The 17,328-nt window shown below is 30.1% G+C and overlaps 1 protein-coding gene across 4 annotated transcripts in view; it reads right to left on the bottom strand.

Moving 5' to 3' along the window:
* LOC100168639 (protein artichoke) overlaps window positions 1-17,328 on the bottom strand; it is a 234,835-nt gene that overhangs the window by 10,142 nt on the left and 207,365 nt on the right. Inside the window, exon 1 of one of the 4 annotated variants that reach the window (XM_001948665.5) lies at window positions 2,216-3,098. The exons of the other annotated variants lie outside the window; for them this stretch is intronic. The gene's annotated coding sequence lies outside the window, so the exon portion shown is untranslated. Of the gene's footprint in view, window positions 1-2,215; window positions 3,099-17,328 lie in introns of those variants that run through there. 4 annotated transcript variants of the gene reach the window in all.

The following is a 17,328-nucleotide window of genomic DNA, read 5'->3' as shown; positions in this document are numbered from 1 at the left end:
GCAGTGGAGTAACGTTCACCGTATTTTCGCGTACGATACGCGTTTGTGAAAAACAATGAATCGGTAGTTAAGGTGCAGTGCGCATTCATACGGTAAGAATCCGTATTCTCGGGAGTTGTTACAGTACGTTTGGGACCATTTGGTTTTTTTTATTAACTGTCCCCGTTCGAAAACTATCCACCTCATAATTGTTTCCCATTGAGAGCAGCACCGCGACGTCCGACGCTGAAGTGAAGTCTGAAACCTTAACTACCGATTCATTGTTTTTCACAAACGCGTCGTACCCAGACACAGGGTGAACTACACTACACTGCGCCATAGTGACAACGAAATTACATTATCTGACTGATCGAATGAGCTTATCTAGACCTTCCTACTCACATTCAACGTTGAGAAAAACCTGTCTATTTTTGCCCCTATTCCCGGTTCCCACTCTGTAGTTATTATAGTTGAACTGTCGGAACGAATGCCCAGCCGAAATATTACACCAACTACAGCACGCGGTGGACGTCTACAGAAATGTTTTTCTCGGCGAAGATAACACAGGGAAAACGTTAACGCACCGAAGTGACCGCACAACATTTGATCGGGTGTCAGCGCAATAGGGAACATAATATTGCAGTAATATTATACGAATATAATATTATATTAACATGTAAAATCAGCATAGTGGTGGCAGTGCAGACATTCCGATGGCGGTATTCCTCGTACACGAATATTATTACACGTTCGAGCGAATTCCTATAATAATATGTGGAAAACGGCAAGTCAATAGTCGAAACAAGACCTGTTGTCGAATTATCGAAACGCTAACGGACAACAGGCACTTTATTCGAGTTACGATCCCGCAAAATACTTCATCATATGTACAACAGCGGCGTCGCGCGCCAGTGCACTTGTCGAGATGACCGGCGTAAATCGATCGTTGTGCAGGTATATGGTACCTACCAAATGATTTCGTTTTAAATTATTACCGTTTTATTGCTGATTGTCCGTACGATTACAATAATAATAATAAATATGTATATTATAATATTATCATAGTCATTTCAGAAATTCCTGTACGTCATTCTCTCACGCCGACCTTTTATTTCTGTATTTCTTGACATTACGTTTTGCGGGCACGAATCTACGCTATACAATTTATTTTTATTACCTACTGGATATTATATTATCGTATTCATGATGACTTTTAATTCGTAAAATGACGCGACGAGCGTTAATAATAATTATTGATTTCGATTTCATCGGACATGTAGGGACTAGGAATTACTTTAATGCAGTGTTATATTTAAATATTAGAAAAGGCGGCTTCTGTATTTCATATTTTTGTGATGTAAATACCTTCATATAATTATATTGTAACCGTGCGTAATTAATAATAATTAATAACTTTGAACTTACAATAACAATGAACGTTAATCAACGCTGATAATAATAATATGCTTGTATTATATGTGTTAAATGTCAATCAATTAATAGAGATTAGCATTAAAGTTAGTTAAAATATTATTCTAAAGTATCTATTACTGTCTAAAATGTAAAATAGTCAATTCATACGAAATAATTCAAATCCATAGATGAATAAATGTGTGGGTTTTCAAATTTCAAAACAGATTATTTAACATTTTCCATGCTATATAAAATAAATCTTTGTATATAGTCTTAAGTCTACCGTTTAAGTAAAAATCATTTTTTGAATTTAATCTTTTCCATCCAAATCATTCAAAAAAATATATTCATTTAGATGGTAGAATAAACAAAATTAAACTAACGAACCCCCAGTTCATGTCTGTGAGTTGTGACCCTTACACTAAATTATATTTACATGATAAACACTAAACTACAATAAAAAATAATAATAAATGACGTATTTAAACGAATTTGAATAAATATTTTAACAAGACATCTCAAAAGTAAATTATTTATATTTCAAACATAATTGTTTACAAAACAGTTTGTTGATTTCAAATACCAATGTAATATTTGTATTAATCAATAAAAGGATATTATTTATTAATTTTAATCAGAAACCATAGTATTTGACTATATTTTAAAATATGAAAGTAAATTTGAACCTCAATATGTTTTCATAATTGTACTCGATGTAATTTCTTTTTAAAACTTCCAGAAGTGTAATATATGGCTATATATGTATATAAATATGATATAAATGTATTTTGTTTGTTTATTTTAAATATTTCTTAGTACTTACGTTGCAAGATGAAACTTTTCCTGTCGATGGTGATTTTTAATAAATACAAACATTTCAGCAGTACCGAATAAATTTGTGTAATTTGCGTATGATATAATGCGTATAATAAATTTTATCAATTATTTTTTTCTATTAGATGACTATAATATGATTAATAAGGTATATCGTACTCTTATGTCTTATGGCTGGAAAATTAAGAGGTACCTACAATTAAACGTCCAGGTTATGTCCATCTGTACATATTAATATATTATACAACATAAGTATATCAGTAATGTAATGACGAGATAATTAATGTCAATGTTAAGAAAGACGTCTTTAAAGAAATATCATAATTTGTAAAAAAAAAAAAACAAATAGTAAAACAAGTTACGTTGGGTGCCTATGCGAATATTATCGCGGCGAAGACCGAACGGCTCGAACGTCATGAATCAACTGCGAAGGCGTCTCGACTGTCGGTGTATAGACATTGACTATTAACGTGCCCTTTCGATTGGTCGGTTAGCCGCCAGTTGAATAAACTCCATCATTTATCACTGGCTGATCGCGAGTACATCTTTAGACCACTCAATTTAACACCTATCATATACACCGCAGCGCAACGACCGTGATCGGACGTGCAAAACGTTACAAACCACGAAATATAATAATATTAAAACAATAATGATATTATTGTCGAACTGCGCTTGCCGCGTATTTACGCCTTGCCTATACTTGACGACGTATAAACAAGGCGAAAAAACTATCTCGGTTTATTATAGATGAGCATTTTGCAGGGGTGAGTGCTAGTTGCACTCAATTAAAAAAAAAAAGGTTAGGTTCGAATTTCAGTCGTTATCTGACCATTATACTCAATCAGTCACTAACAAATATCAGTCGACTGTCAGGAGAATAATACATTTGTATTTTTATTATCTAATATTATTGTAATTTTTTCAAAATCAATACAATATTATATTTTTTATTTATATACTATACAATATAGTTCCAATTTCGAAATAATAAAATACAAACATATAGATACCTATTTATCTAGGTTTATTTCTAAATTAGTTACATCGTCATTGATCGGATCTAGTGCAATTCGATAATCCCCGTAAATAGATACCCACGATGAATATAAATCGAACTTGGAAAACATATATTGTAACCTTGTACATACTGCGTGGTTTTGACTATAAATTTACCAAGAAACTCGATGTTGTAAGATAGTTGAGCAGTGCGCTCGAAAATTACTCATATCTATGATAGTAACTATAATATAATAAATTAACTGTTAATAGATTACCCATTGATTTTTTTTCGATTAACAACGGTAGTGTGAATGTTTGCGAAAATGTGTACGTTGATATAACATTATTTAACAACTTAATAATCCATTATTATTGTTATTATTATCGTCACATTATTATTATTATTATATTATCATCATCATTATTACTATTATTATTATTGTTATTATTAATTATATAAATATATATTTTTTTGTTACTGTTTGTAAACACCGTATTGTTTGCTTATGAGTTATGACTGTTCATTTGTTTTTCATGACAAGAAGGCGTGCATAGGCAAGTTTTGTGTTTCTCCTCGCCCAAAGCTTTCAAATCAAAACTGACAGATTAATTAATCCAAACACAGTGACCATCCCCGCACTTCCACGTATTACACACCATAACATAACTTTGTATTAATATATAAAAGAGAAAAACCACCAAAATTCTACCAACAACATTATATTACTTACTACAAACACAATATTACTAGGAATATAATGTTGATTATTATGATATTATATTATTATAGAAATAATTATACTATTTATATTATTAGTTATTAATAAGTAATTACATAATATTATATTCTGCTTTAGGAAAACAAATTTTTGCCTAACCTACCATGTAACTAACAGCAAATTAAATTACTTATAATCTTAAAAAATATTATGGAAAATAAAAAAAAATCATATTTTTTTTTGCTTACCAAAATACAATGTTTGGTGGACCAGTGTTTTAATAATCATAAAATATCAATTAAGTACCCATTTATTTCAAAAACTGCTCAGCCATATTAATTCCTTTAGTAACAACAAATATTTCTGTGTACTGCTTTTTTCACAACTACTTAAATAATAATAAATAACAAACAGATCATGCATTTTAACACAGACCTTAGAAGGAATTTGGCGCATTGCTGTTACAAATATCACATCGGCCCTAAAACATTGATTTCTTATGCAAAAATAAAAAAGCCCACGCATCATATTAAATTTAGGATGTTCCATTACAAACTAGTTGGAGAATCGCATGCATTAAGAAGTTATACGATAGTCGTTGTTTAGTAACAAAATAACATCTTGGAAACGTAATAACACAAATATGTACCTACCTTACATTAAAATATCATACTAAAAACAGATACTACAAAACACCCCTAAATAATAAAAAAAAATAAACAATATCTCATAAAATAAAATTACTTCAAATCAAAATAAAATAATGATAAAAATGATTATTACCTAACTGATCATTTAAATTTAAATACTATTAAAATAAGTAAAATTTTTGTGTTTTGACAGTTATAAGTTCTGCGATTTATTTGCAAGTATATAGAAAATAGATTAGGCAGGTAACAATATTCATTACACGGCATTACATTACACGGTCGTCGCGTACAATAGACATTTCGGATTACAATAATCCACCCAAAATGGTAGAAGAATTTTTTTACAAAGTCCTCCATGCTTTTGTTTGGTTTAATTCTTTTGTAAAATATGTATATAATATTATATACATCAATACTATGTATTTTATTTATTTTGATAGTAAACAAAAAGTAAAAACCACCTTATTACGCGATTTGTGTTTCTAGTCATTGTTGTATAATATTATAATATAATATTATAATGCATACTATTGAAAAAATATTTTAATACACGCACAATCGTATACCTGCCTATTACTTTACTTGAGTTATAGAGCATACATTTATATTTAATCGATTTAAAGTCATAGAAATATTATTGTATATTATAGAAGTAATACATTTTAGAAAAAAAAATTTTACACCGTATCATTATTTTAATTATTGTACCATAGCAATTATTAATATCAATTAATAATACCTTGTGTTGTGACCATGGGCCTTTTACTAATACATCGACTTTCTTCACGTTTCCATCGTGTCAAGATAGGTGGCGCTTTTCGGTTAACGAATTACTCTAGTACAGTAAAAAATGTATATAATATGTATTATCATACTATATATATATTTATACTAAACGGGCTTCATTATTGCACTTATTTGTACCATATCCGGCAGGCTCTATAAATTAATTTGTTATATAACCATGGGCCGGTATATATGTAATAGGGTATACGAATATAAGACACTGCCACGAGCTATTCACACAAAACTATAAACCTCACATTTTGGCGGTGGGTAAGACGTGACGATCATTATAATAATATAGCGTATTATACAAAACAAAATAATATTATTCAAATGTCGACTCGGCGGTCATCGCCATCGTGTCTTCTCATTGGCATGTTATATCATAATATCACAAATTAAAGTACCTTTATATAATATTACGTAAAATAAACACATATTTTATAGTGAGGCACATCATGATTTCTAATTTTGAAGTGTCATAGCTAAACGAGAAGACACTATATGTCAGTTTGTATAATAATAATAACAATATATGCACCGCATTGAGTCGTGAGTGCTAGCCCCGGTGGCGATAGAGTTTCAGTCCCGCGGGAGAGAGACACGATGGATGTCGGGGGCATCGTCGTTGTGCTCGGCGGATATATAATATAATAATAATTAATATATATATATATATTTATGTACGAGATAAAACGGTTTATGCCAAGTTTCGGATGACCACGCCAGCCGTATATCGTCGGACCCAACTATGCTGCACGTAGATATATCTAATAGTATATACAATTTCGTTTGACACCATATATTGTATAGCGTGAAGTGACAAATTTTTAGCCACGTATCGAATTATTCTACCACCACACCACATCACTCCGATATTTTAATATTACGCGTTTTTACGATTTACGACTACGATTCCGATCGGTCAGACGAGCATTGGCCGACAGTCATCGGAACACGCATGACATTCCGGGACGGCGTCACGTCCGAACTAATACCGCACCACGTATCTCTGCAGTCTGCGGTCGTTCACGATAATCTAATTATTAATGTGAACGAAAAAAAAAAGTCAGGAGTAGAAATCGTCGACCCTTTTATTTTTATTTTTAATTTCCGAAGCACCCTTTCATCCAATCATAACATTAAACTATCATTATTTAAATTAATTTCAGTTTTCGTCACGATTTTTGAACTTATCTATCCGTATTGTTGGTTTCTGACTTCTGTATTCTAAAAATACAAACCGTTTTCTCCTATATATATACAGGATAATTCACCAAGCATGCTCACATTTTCTTCAATACTGCAGTCATTCAAAATCTGATTTTCGGAATTTTTAAATATACTTAAAGATTCTATTTTCAAATTATTAAGATTTTTTTTGTATTGCATACGGAGAGTCCTGTGGAGATACAAGCTTTTGTCTTTCAAATGAGTACCCCTTTCTACTGTAAATAATTTAGCAGATAATTTTCAGAAAATATTTTCTTACCAAAATTGGAACGATTAGTTTATAGTTATCGAACTTTGTGATTACAAATAGGATAATAGTTAATAGTTTAATGATATAATGGGTTTGGAAAATATAGGGGTAATGGCGATTGTAAAATTGTAATAATTGATATTAATCCATCAATATTTATAATTTACGACTTATTATTACTTTTTATTATAAATGCGCAAATAAATGTCGGTGTAGACTAGTTTTTTTGTAACAGTTATCCGAATAAAATTTATTCTTGCATATGAAAACTAATTTCAAAAACTACCCCTTAAGCATATTTCAAATATTTGAGTTCATTAATATTTTAAAAACTATTAAATATTTTCCAACGAATAATATTACATAATAAAATATATAATGATATATAATATTAGCTACAGATAATATAATAATAATCAAACATAAAATAACGGTATAAAATATTATTATTATTATTTTTTTTTAATTAACCTTTGAAAAAAAAAAATCCACGACGAGTCTTGTCAGAAATAAGAACTATTGACTTTATAAATATAATCCAATTCATAATTAATTACAAATAACAAACCGTTCCAATATTACACGTTACAAAATAATAACTACCCTTTAAACCTGAAAATAATAATTTTTTTTGCGGTGGAGTTTGGGAATATTATTCGTGAGAATAAGCTCCGTGATCCACCTCCCATCATCATCACCTATATATATATGTATATACGCATCCCGCCTAATCGACTGAAAACCAATAACAATGATGTACACATTGCCCACCGAAGCGTTCACCGCAAGTTGGTTGTACGGTCAAGACGTCTGTTTTACATACTAAATTGCGTCCACAGTACATAGTATCGTCTGACGATAAAAATCAATCAACGTCCAAGACCTAGCGTATACATAGCGTTTACATAATATTATACAAGAGTACCTACTTACGCATGGTATACGGTATCGGGAGATAGTCGTTGAAATTTAGATGCGATTAAAGTCGTTTTTATCAATTCTTATTTTTTTTATATTCCGTTATATTGTGTTCGATAATAAATTCAGTTTACATCGGATAGCGAGCTAGAAACAAATACAAAAATATAAATTACGACTTTGCATAATAATTCGGGACCTATATGCACACTGCACACATATAATATGTGAATAAATTCAAAACACCATTACTATTAAATTTATTACTTTTCGTCAAGTTATACATAATTAAACCATATAATATGATTCGGGACTATATGCGGGATGTATCGTCGGTTCCGGTTTGAGAAAAAAAAATATTATAAATAATTCACATTATATATTATTCGAATTTATATTTTAAATAAAAATTGGATATGTAATAATTTGAAAATCGTTTCCTGTAGATTCATTGGAAAATATTTTTACTGTTTTGCTAAATATTAGAAACTAGTTTGATTTTTTTTTATAGTAAATATATGTTGTGGTTTGTATAAGAATTTAATTCACAATAATTATTTATATTATTATTACTTATTAGCATTTATTATTCCAATTATTGTAATACATAACTACACACTACGTAGGAAACTTCATGTATACCTTGACAAAACATTACAATAATATTATGAATAATATTTTGCAATTGTTAATGATATTGAAAAATATTAGGTTTCTACTAAACAGTTTGTTTTTTTTTTAACTCATTTTTAATTAATTTATATAAATACATGTATAATTAAATACTTTAGTGATTATAAAACTTGACGATTCTTGTTCCCCCTTTAGATTTTAAGCAGAGCGTTAATGTATTCATTTTACAATGATGTGTGTTTTTTTCTTTCTGTAAACATATTTTCTAGTCTAAATAATCATTCGAATTTAAACTTAACTATCTTTTCTGAAGGGAAAGTGAACATAGTTAGTACTTTTAAGAGGTTAAATTTCAAAATTAACAGAAGTTTTCAAAATCATTGGGAAAAGCAAACAAAAAAACGGGGATTTTTACTCAAAACCAGTTATCGACAACTTTGATTTGGTTTTTTGGAGTAACTAAAAAACTAATAACTGTACAAAGATATTATATCATTGACTTTAAATTGAACACCACCCATTACAGTAATCCGCTTGTAACCTACTGTACAGCAGAGTGGTATCCACCTTTTTATATTATATGCAAGTACTCATATTTTGTTTTATCTATTTAAATATTAGCGATGCGCATTCGTTCGATAAGATTTAAAACATACTATGAGTTTATTTTATGATTTTATACCTTTATTATTATAGTAAACATGAATAACTAATATTGTTGAAGTGAAATTATTATTTAATAAATACACAATTTTTGAAAAATATTATTCGTCATTATGCAACATACTGACAGATTCAAAACCGTACATATAGTATTTTAGCTGACTTCGTGTTGGATTAAATAAAATATCGACAAACTGTCGCGTTTTTATGAGGCTTTTGTGTATTAACTGCGAAATAATAATGTATACATACTGCTTAAGCAAGTCAAAGGAACATTCTACAAGTGGCCGGGGAACTTCTCACCCTAAAACTTTCTACATTCAAACATTTGACTCATAAATACCTGATGTGCATCGGAGCACAGGAGTATACACAACGTATATCGAACAATAGTAAGAATAGTCAGAATTTAATATGAACCAATAAAGTAGCTGTTGTAAAAAAAACAATCAAACTGCATACCAATAAGTCTAAAATTAATAAAGCAAAATTCGATACGAATTATATTTAGTTATAATAACTATGTACAAATGTATTCTGAATTTAGATTAAAAGTAAAATACCCGAGGTTCAAGGGGATGTTAGAAAGAAGTAACGTGTCTTAAATCCAGAAAACAGTCATAAAAGTGGGTCAAAGAGCCAATAGACCGGAGATCCTGTATGGGGACTGCGCAAATGCCCAAATGGTTTGTATAGTTTACAAAGCAGTGAGAAAATTATGTGACGTTTCTTTGTACGGCGTGCGACATAGTTATGTCTGTTCACGAGTTTTATGTGCATAACTTTGCTAAGAACGCTGATAGTTTAAAAAAATCTCGCTGGGCTACACGAGAAAGTTGTGAACAGGAAATGCTAAGTGCTTTCACAGGTCCGCGCGACATGTTTTAAAGAGCGTATTTAGCGTATTCGTCGACTGGGGGCGTATACACTCGCGGTCGACCACACACACACGCACCGAGAAAATCGATTAAACAACCAAAGTCATGATACCTATAGCATAGGTCTTCTGCACGTTCGTAACTTTTTTTAAAAATAATTTACCGTTACTACGACCATTATTATATTGTAGCGTTGGAGCCAGTGGTGTACCTACACCTTTACCTTATATTCTAAGACAATTCGTGAATAAAAAAGCATTTGTTTAGCCGGGGGAGGTCTCTGCAGACTGACATAATATATTATTTTGAACTGATTTTAAAGTTTGAATCTCGTTCGAGTGCAGGCTTGACTGTAGAACCATGGTTGCCGGAATGAATATTATAGCGAACAAATCACGTGGCTTCATTGGAGAGCACTTTGTAAACTTCTTTCATTCATTGATTTTTATCTCTCGTAGGTATAAAATGTATAAACCTAATATACTTATAACATAAAATATCCACGGTAGGACACTCGTTGGCTTAATATACCTGACAAACTGAGAAAACTTAACTGAATGGATCTGAAAGATCTTTTTTTTAATATTTCAACGGAACCGCGCCTATACTATTACCATGGCACATAGTGATCCCATTATAAAAATATATAGAATATACGAGTGTGGATTTATTTTTTACCAATCTCCACTGTCGTCTGTTGAATTCAAATGCATAAAAAATGCAACACGTACGCTTTAGATGGAACGCGCCACCGTTGCTATGAGAACCAAATTTTTCGGAAAACCCGTATACGCTTATTATATATACAACTGCCAGCCTCGTGTGGTACATTCGGACCGTGTATTATATACTACACCCGGGGGGTCAATCGAAATAAATGAACACTACATTATTATTATATTTTTTTGGCCAAAAATGCGTTTGACAGTTAATTCTACGACCGCATCTGCGTGTATTGTTTATATATTATTATATAATAGTAAAATACAAACGCTGTGTACTCGGTCAGTTTACGTTTTCCACGAAGCGGAGAATTTTATTTTTCGTTTATTTATTATACTTTTTCCGTTTTTTCTTATAAAGGTATATGGTTTCACGTTTTATATTTCTTTAAGGATTCCGGGATTGCAGATATTTATGTACAATGTACATAGAATTAGTACCGGCCGGAATTGGGTATAACGATCGTTTCTTTTTCCTTGATCTCATAGCTCTACATATACAGAGCGGTTACAATCTTATAAACGTCACAAAAACGTCGAGTGTTACAAGTATACGCATGAGTAAATCGTATAAATGCTATTCATGTACGGATCTAATAAATTATGTCTTCGCGACTTGAAATTCCGATGATTCTATATGTATAGTATCCTTGTCGTTAAAATTGCCAATAGTCGGTTGTGCCGGTTGTGGTATGGCCGTATAATACAATGCACATTTCAACATCTATTTTCTCTGACATAATGTATGGATATTATTAACACGAATATTATTTGTTAGATAATATAGTACAAACTTTTAAATTAAAAAGGTTAATATAGTTAAGTATTATAATTATTATAATATATCGATTGACAAATTGATGTAAGTGCATAACGTTATACGAAGTTTAACCATATACTATAAAGTGACGTTCACTAAATCAACTGTCCAAAACTCGACTGAAATGAGATGGTGTTCTTTGAGCGATCGAATCATATTTCAGGAAGAGTTTCACCTCACTTGATGCTTTTCAAGTTGGATATTATACGAGTTAAGCATTTCCTGTTTATGGCACCTAGCTATATTCCTTTATAATAATTACAATGCAATCATAGTTTATATTATAGTTTTTTGGTTTATTTCTTTCGAACTATAGATGATTTGTAAAATATGTGATTTAATAATCAAATGATTGCCACATTTATCAAGATTCGGTAAAAAAACATATACTTACTTACAGATTTAAGGTACGTATTTTTTTTGACATACATAATATTATACAAAATTTGTATAAAGATCGAACACCAAATACATAAATTTCCTGAGATACCAGATTATGTTATATATATCTAGGCAGATTTTTTTTATTCTTAAATACAATTTAAATATTTATAATAATAAGTAGACCAAAGTTTAGTATAGGTACTTTATACTCTCATTTATGTTTATAGACATTATGTTTTTAATTTTAAAAGTAAAACACATATTATTCTTTATAAAAAATAAATACTGTTTGTAGATTTAACTATAAGTAACTATTTAATCTGGACCTTCAGACTCAATACTTATTATCCTAAGTATTCATAAAAATATCAGAGACAAAAAAAAAAATCCACAAAATCACTATTTCTACGTAAGTACATTACTTTTATGCATTTTAAAAATCACATATTATTATGAAACGTAATATATAGCTAGGTCATATTACTGGTGAATACAGATAGTTTTATTCTATATTATACAGCTGCTGCCAAAACTACAAAAGATCTACTTTCATCATTGTAAGTAGGTACTCAACATTATTATTATGAACAATATTTCAATACTTCAAAGCGTCAAATTCTTCAAAATATGACTGAAACGGATAATGGAAAATAGTTGAAGATAGGTACATTGTAGTGTATTTAACTCACACCCAACTAAAAAAAACAGATCAATACACGAAAAAATTGATTATAAGTATTAAAAAACCCGTTTGATATTTTTTGACTGAACGAAAATTAATCATTGAATCAATAATTATTTGAAATAAGTAATCACTTAATCACAGGAAATTATGAAGCGGACACGTACATTGTTGTATTTATCGCGAACACCGTATGCCATATTATACTATAGGCATTATTTTTTAATAGACTTTATTTTTTACGGACTATACAACGTCGTAATTTCTGCACACAAAACGTTTGCGAGAAACCTATAATTTACTGTATGCACCGTAAAACCGTTCGGTTGCCTTTTGATATTTCATTATAGATACATACATATTTTGTATAATAGTACTTATCGAACGCTATTCATTGTAAATTATCTGTACCCCAATATTCCGCGATTAAAATATCAAAATCAGTAGTACCTATATACCTATACGTGTATAGGTACACAACATAATACTATTCCGTAAGCCTTGTGAGTAGGTGGGCCGTGGATAGTGGTGTTCTGGGGAGGTGTATAATAACCAGAAGGGGAGGATGGTGTTTCAAGTTTTACGACGTTCGAATGGTTTTACGTCGGTGTCAATGTAAAACGGTCTTTGCGGGTAATCATTATTATTATTGTAATAAGACTATAAACCTCGTTTATTAGACTAAAATGTATGATATATACGGTGGTGGTACTAGAATACATTTATGTTGTGAAATGGAAACATCCACAGTTAACACAATAATATAATATTATATAAATTATAATTATTATTTATTACAAAAAACGTGCAGACCATATAATAACATTGTAGTGTTACCACACATAGTTCGCAAAGTTAATAATTATTCTACTAAAGTTGTCCATAAAATGACATATAATAATAAAATATTTTGCTAGTAATTTAATTTGTTTGTTATTAACTGTCGTTATAATATAAAACGACCTTCGAGTAGGAAATGCGTTTAATTTATCTCCAGACGGGTGTATCACTTAAAATTTATTATTATTGTTTTTTTTCCTTCAAAGAATGCCATGTCGATTCTGTCGTCAAAACTTAATAGAAAAAAATCAATAAAATTCACACACACAAATATATATATTATATTATTATATTAAAATCATAAAACCCGAAAATCCACAAAATATTTACTTTTATTCAAGCAAATACTTATCTCGGCAACGACGTTGCCACCAATCACCGTCAGTGACGACACAGAATGAACCACGATATCCGCGAGTGAATTTTCCTTTTATAGACTTCTCGCACGATGTTCGTAAGTCTTAGGTCATGTCAAGATTTAGTATTTTTACTATTAATTTTTATTATTTTTAGTAACGTACATACTTGAATAAAAGTAAATTATTTGAGGATTTTTCGTTTTATTATTTTGATGTATAACAATACTCTCAGCACCTACTCAATTTCATCATAAATATATTATACGTATAAATAAGTAGCATAATATTGTATGTACTCTTATATAGTCTTATGTATTTAATTTCTTCTTTATTGATACTTTGATGTTTGTTTTCTCCGTGTTTTTTTTATTTTGTTGTTGTTATACGTAATTGTAACATGGTATATTATATTATGATTTTCGTGAAATTTAACATCGTATTGTTATTATTATTTTTGTTGTATCGTCGTCTAAACAAGATCGCAGATTACCTATAAATATCACACACGTGTACCTTTCAGTATTTCACTCTAGATACATTCAATAACATAAATAAATTGAGTATTCAGTAACACAAGCTATTTAATCGCCGGAAAATGTTGATATCCCTGTCAAAATATTATTGTGTAAACATTTTATGTATTCGATGAAAATAATTCTGTCTACCAAATATAGAGAATGGACGTAATTTATAAAGATGATAACTTATTGTAATATAAAATTGTAGGTCACAAAATTTAAAAATGAAAATATTCACGAAAAAACACGAAATAAACAATTTAAAATACACCAAGCAAATAAATCATGAGCATGTGCAAAATGTATAAAGTTAAAGTATAAACCACATAATCGTAAAATCAAAATGGGATATATTTTTACTAGTGGAGTATAATTTTTCAAAAATATATACGAATAAATACCTTTTAAAAATGTTACATGTCTATTTTAAATTCCAAACACGTTGAACAAGTATTCTTGTATGTCAGCTATAGTTTGGGAAAATGAGAATGACAGTGAACAAAAATAAAATGTCGAGTTAAAGTTTGAAAAAAAACTTTTTCTTTGTATACAATTATAATAATACTTAATGTGAATAAATGTGAAAAAAATACTTTAAAGATTATATTTTTTCAAACAAATCGGATAACCTAAACATTTAACCAAAAATCAATATTTTATCTCTCCGTGCTACACCAATAATAGATTTTATGATAGGTTTAGTTAATATATACCCATTATAATAGTTATTTATTTCTGATTTTATATTTTGATTCGATTTTACGATAAAGTATTTTTTATATAGATTGTAATTATTTGTAGTAAATTTAATAAACACAAGTAGCTTGGCACGGCGCGTTGACTAAATCTACGTTTGCTCGACAATTTAACTGAGAGTAAGTAACGTCCGAAGCTACAAGCTCCTGGATGGGTGACCACCCGGGTTCATAGTTGTTAAAACCTTACCAAACGTGTTGCTTGCCTGCCATAAAAACCGTAACACACCTCACCGTACCATACTTACCAACCACAGTTTATAACCCCCCCTCCCCCCTTCAACAGCTAATGGCCATAGTCACCGGGCTTAAGTTCAATTGAGAAAAAAAAAAAATCAGAAATGTGTATTTTTCTTAGTAGTCGTCATAACAAAGAACTTATAAAATTCTAATACATAACCATATCTGGAAAATAGTGAGTTATTTATATATATGTATAATACATAGTGCACCATTGTATTCATATTACAAAAATAATGATTAAATAAAACACATTTGTCAAACAATCCCTTTGTCAGATAATTTTGTGTCGATTTAGTATTTTAACACGTTAACAATGATAAATAACAAACACGGCTACAATTTCAATAATAATGAACGCTTACAGCAATTTCGTAGATACATTGCGCCATATTATAATAATATAATGCTGTGCCATAAACTACTCGGTACTTTGTGTTTTCGTATTTCTTTGATTTCTTCACTACCATATTATTATTATAGTTTCTTTTCGGTTTTTACTATGTACTCCATTGGTTGAGACAGCGTCTACTCGTAGAACACAAATGACAATATCATATATAACATATTGCTATCAGCACTTGTATATGATATACTAATGGGGTTGAAAAAAGGAAGAAGGAAACTCCTATATACAGACGACTATACTTTTTATCGACACGTCATTGTAGTATGCATTGTTCTCAGTTTTTATATTTTTTTTATATTCTCGAGTGCAATTATTATTGTTGCACCGATTACAGTTTTTCGGAGCAGTGGCTACAGGCCGATTTTCGTCACACCGTTTTCGAACATAATGCTAAAAACGAAATAATATAATATGACAGTAGTCGGCGGATAACGGACGACGGAAAACCCGCGGGCTGCAATATTTTTTTTTACAAATTACTCGGTCGAAAAAAACTAACGGTTTACGACAATGGAACACTTCATTATAATTTGTCGGTGAACACGAATGCGACGGCAAAATAAAAGAAGATAAAAACCTGCACAGTATTTATAAACTTTGCAGGACAATTACAGCAAAACTTCAATCTGTGCACCACGTATATATGTTGAAGTACTTACGTTTTATTATTTTTATATTTGTAATAATTGAAATTTGCACAAAAGGAATTAAATATTACTGCGAGACGTAGTCAAAAAGCGTGTACAAAATTGGCATGTGATAATAATAATTTTACGAAAACGCTTCGCGTAATGATTCGTTGGATCAGGGTGTAAGTTATTATACAATGCCTGGGGTTATTAAGATGTAAGTACCTACCTTTCATATTTTATATTTACGCAAGACCGTTAGTATTTTTTTCAGTTTATTATTTTTATGTATACAAATTGTATAAGCAGCCAGTCCTTATTATTATCATATTAATTGTGAAGGTATATGTTCTTTTGAATAATAATTTGGCAATTCTTATTTTTTTCATCCTATACAGAATATTTATTATAGTTGCGAACATTTTTAGTTTGAGTGAAAACCGTTCTGTGGTTGCAGTGGATACCCCGAATATCTTTATTTTTCATTCATAGATTTAAACATAACCCAATAATATCACATATTATTTACAATATAATAAACACAATATTTTTACGGTGGTCCACAGCAGTCTCAAGTACAAACTACCCCAGCGTGGTACTGCTGAAACTCGTTCCTATCAATCACTACTTAGAGACTAACAATTCGTGTCTCAAAAATCACTGAATTTAGCGCTTCAGCCACCAATACCAAATTATTTTAAATAACTAAATGAACTAAATTAAAAAAATCGGCTGATGAAAATTCAGATTATAACATGTAAAAAAATTTTAACATTAATTAAAATTTAAAATTGTTTTTTTATATGTTAGAGTCTGAATTTTCATCAGACAATTTTTTATAACATAATTTATTTATTCCAAATCATTTGCAGGTGTTGGTGGCCAAGGCGCTAAAGGAAGTTGATTTTTGAGACACCACTATTCCCCCCTCTGAATAGGTGTACGAATCAGTTGATTTTTCTATCGCATTCAGCGGGCCTGATTCTATAAGCTATAAAAACTCCAAGGAAGC

Source organism: Acyrthosiphon pisum, chromosome A1 (assembly GCF_005508785.2).
Source record: "Acyrthosiphon pisum isolate AL4f chromosome A1, pea_aphid_22Mar2018_4r6ur, whole genome shotgun sequence".
In the NCBI taxonomy this organism is placed as follows: domain Eukaryota; kingdom Metazoa; phylum Arthropoda; class Insecta; order Hemiptera; family Aphididae; genus Acyrthosiphon; species Acyrthosiphon pisum.
Note: the sequence above shows the minus strand (reverse complement) of the source record. Positions and strands in the feature narration are given on the sequence as shown.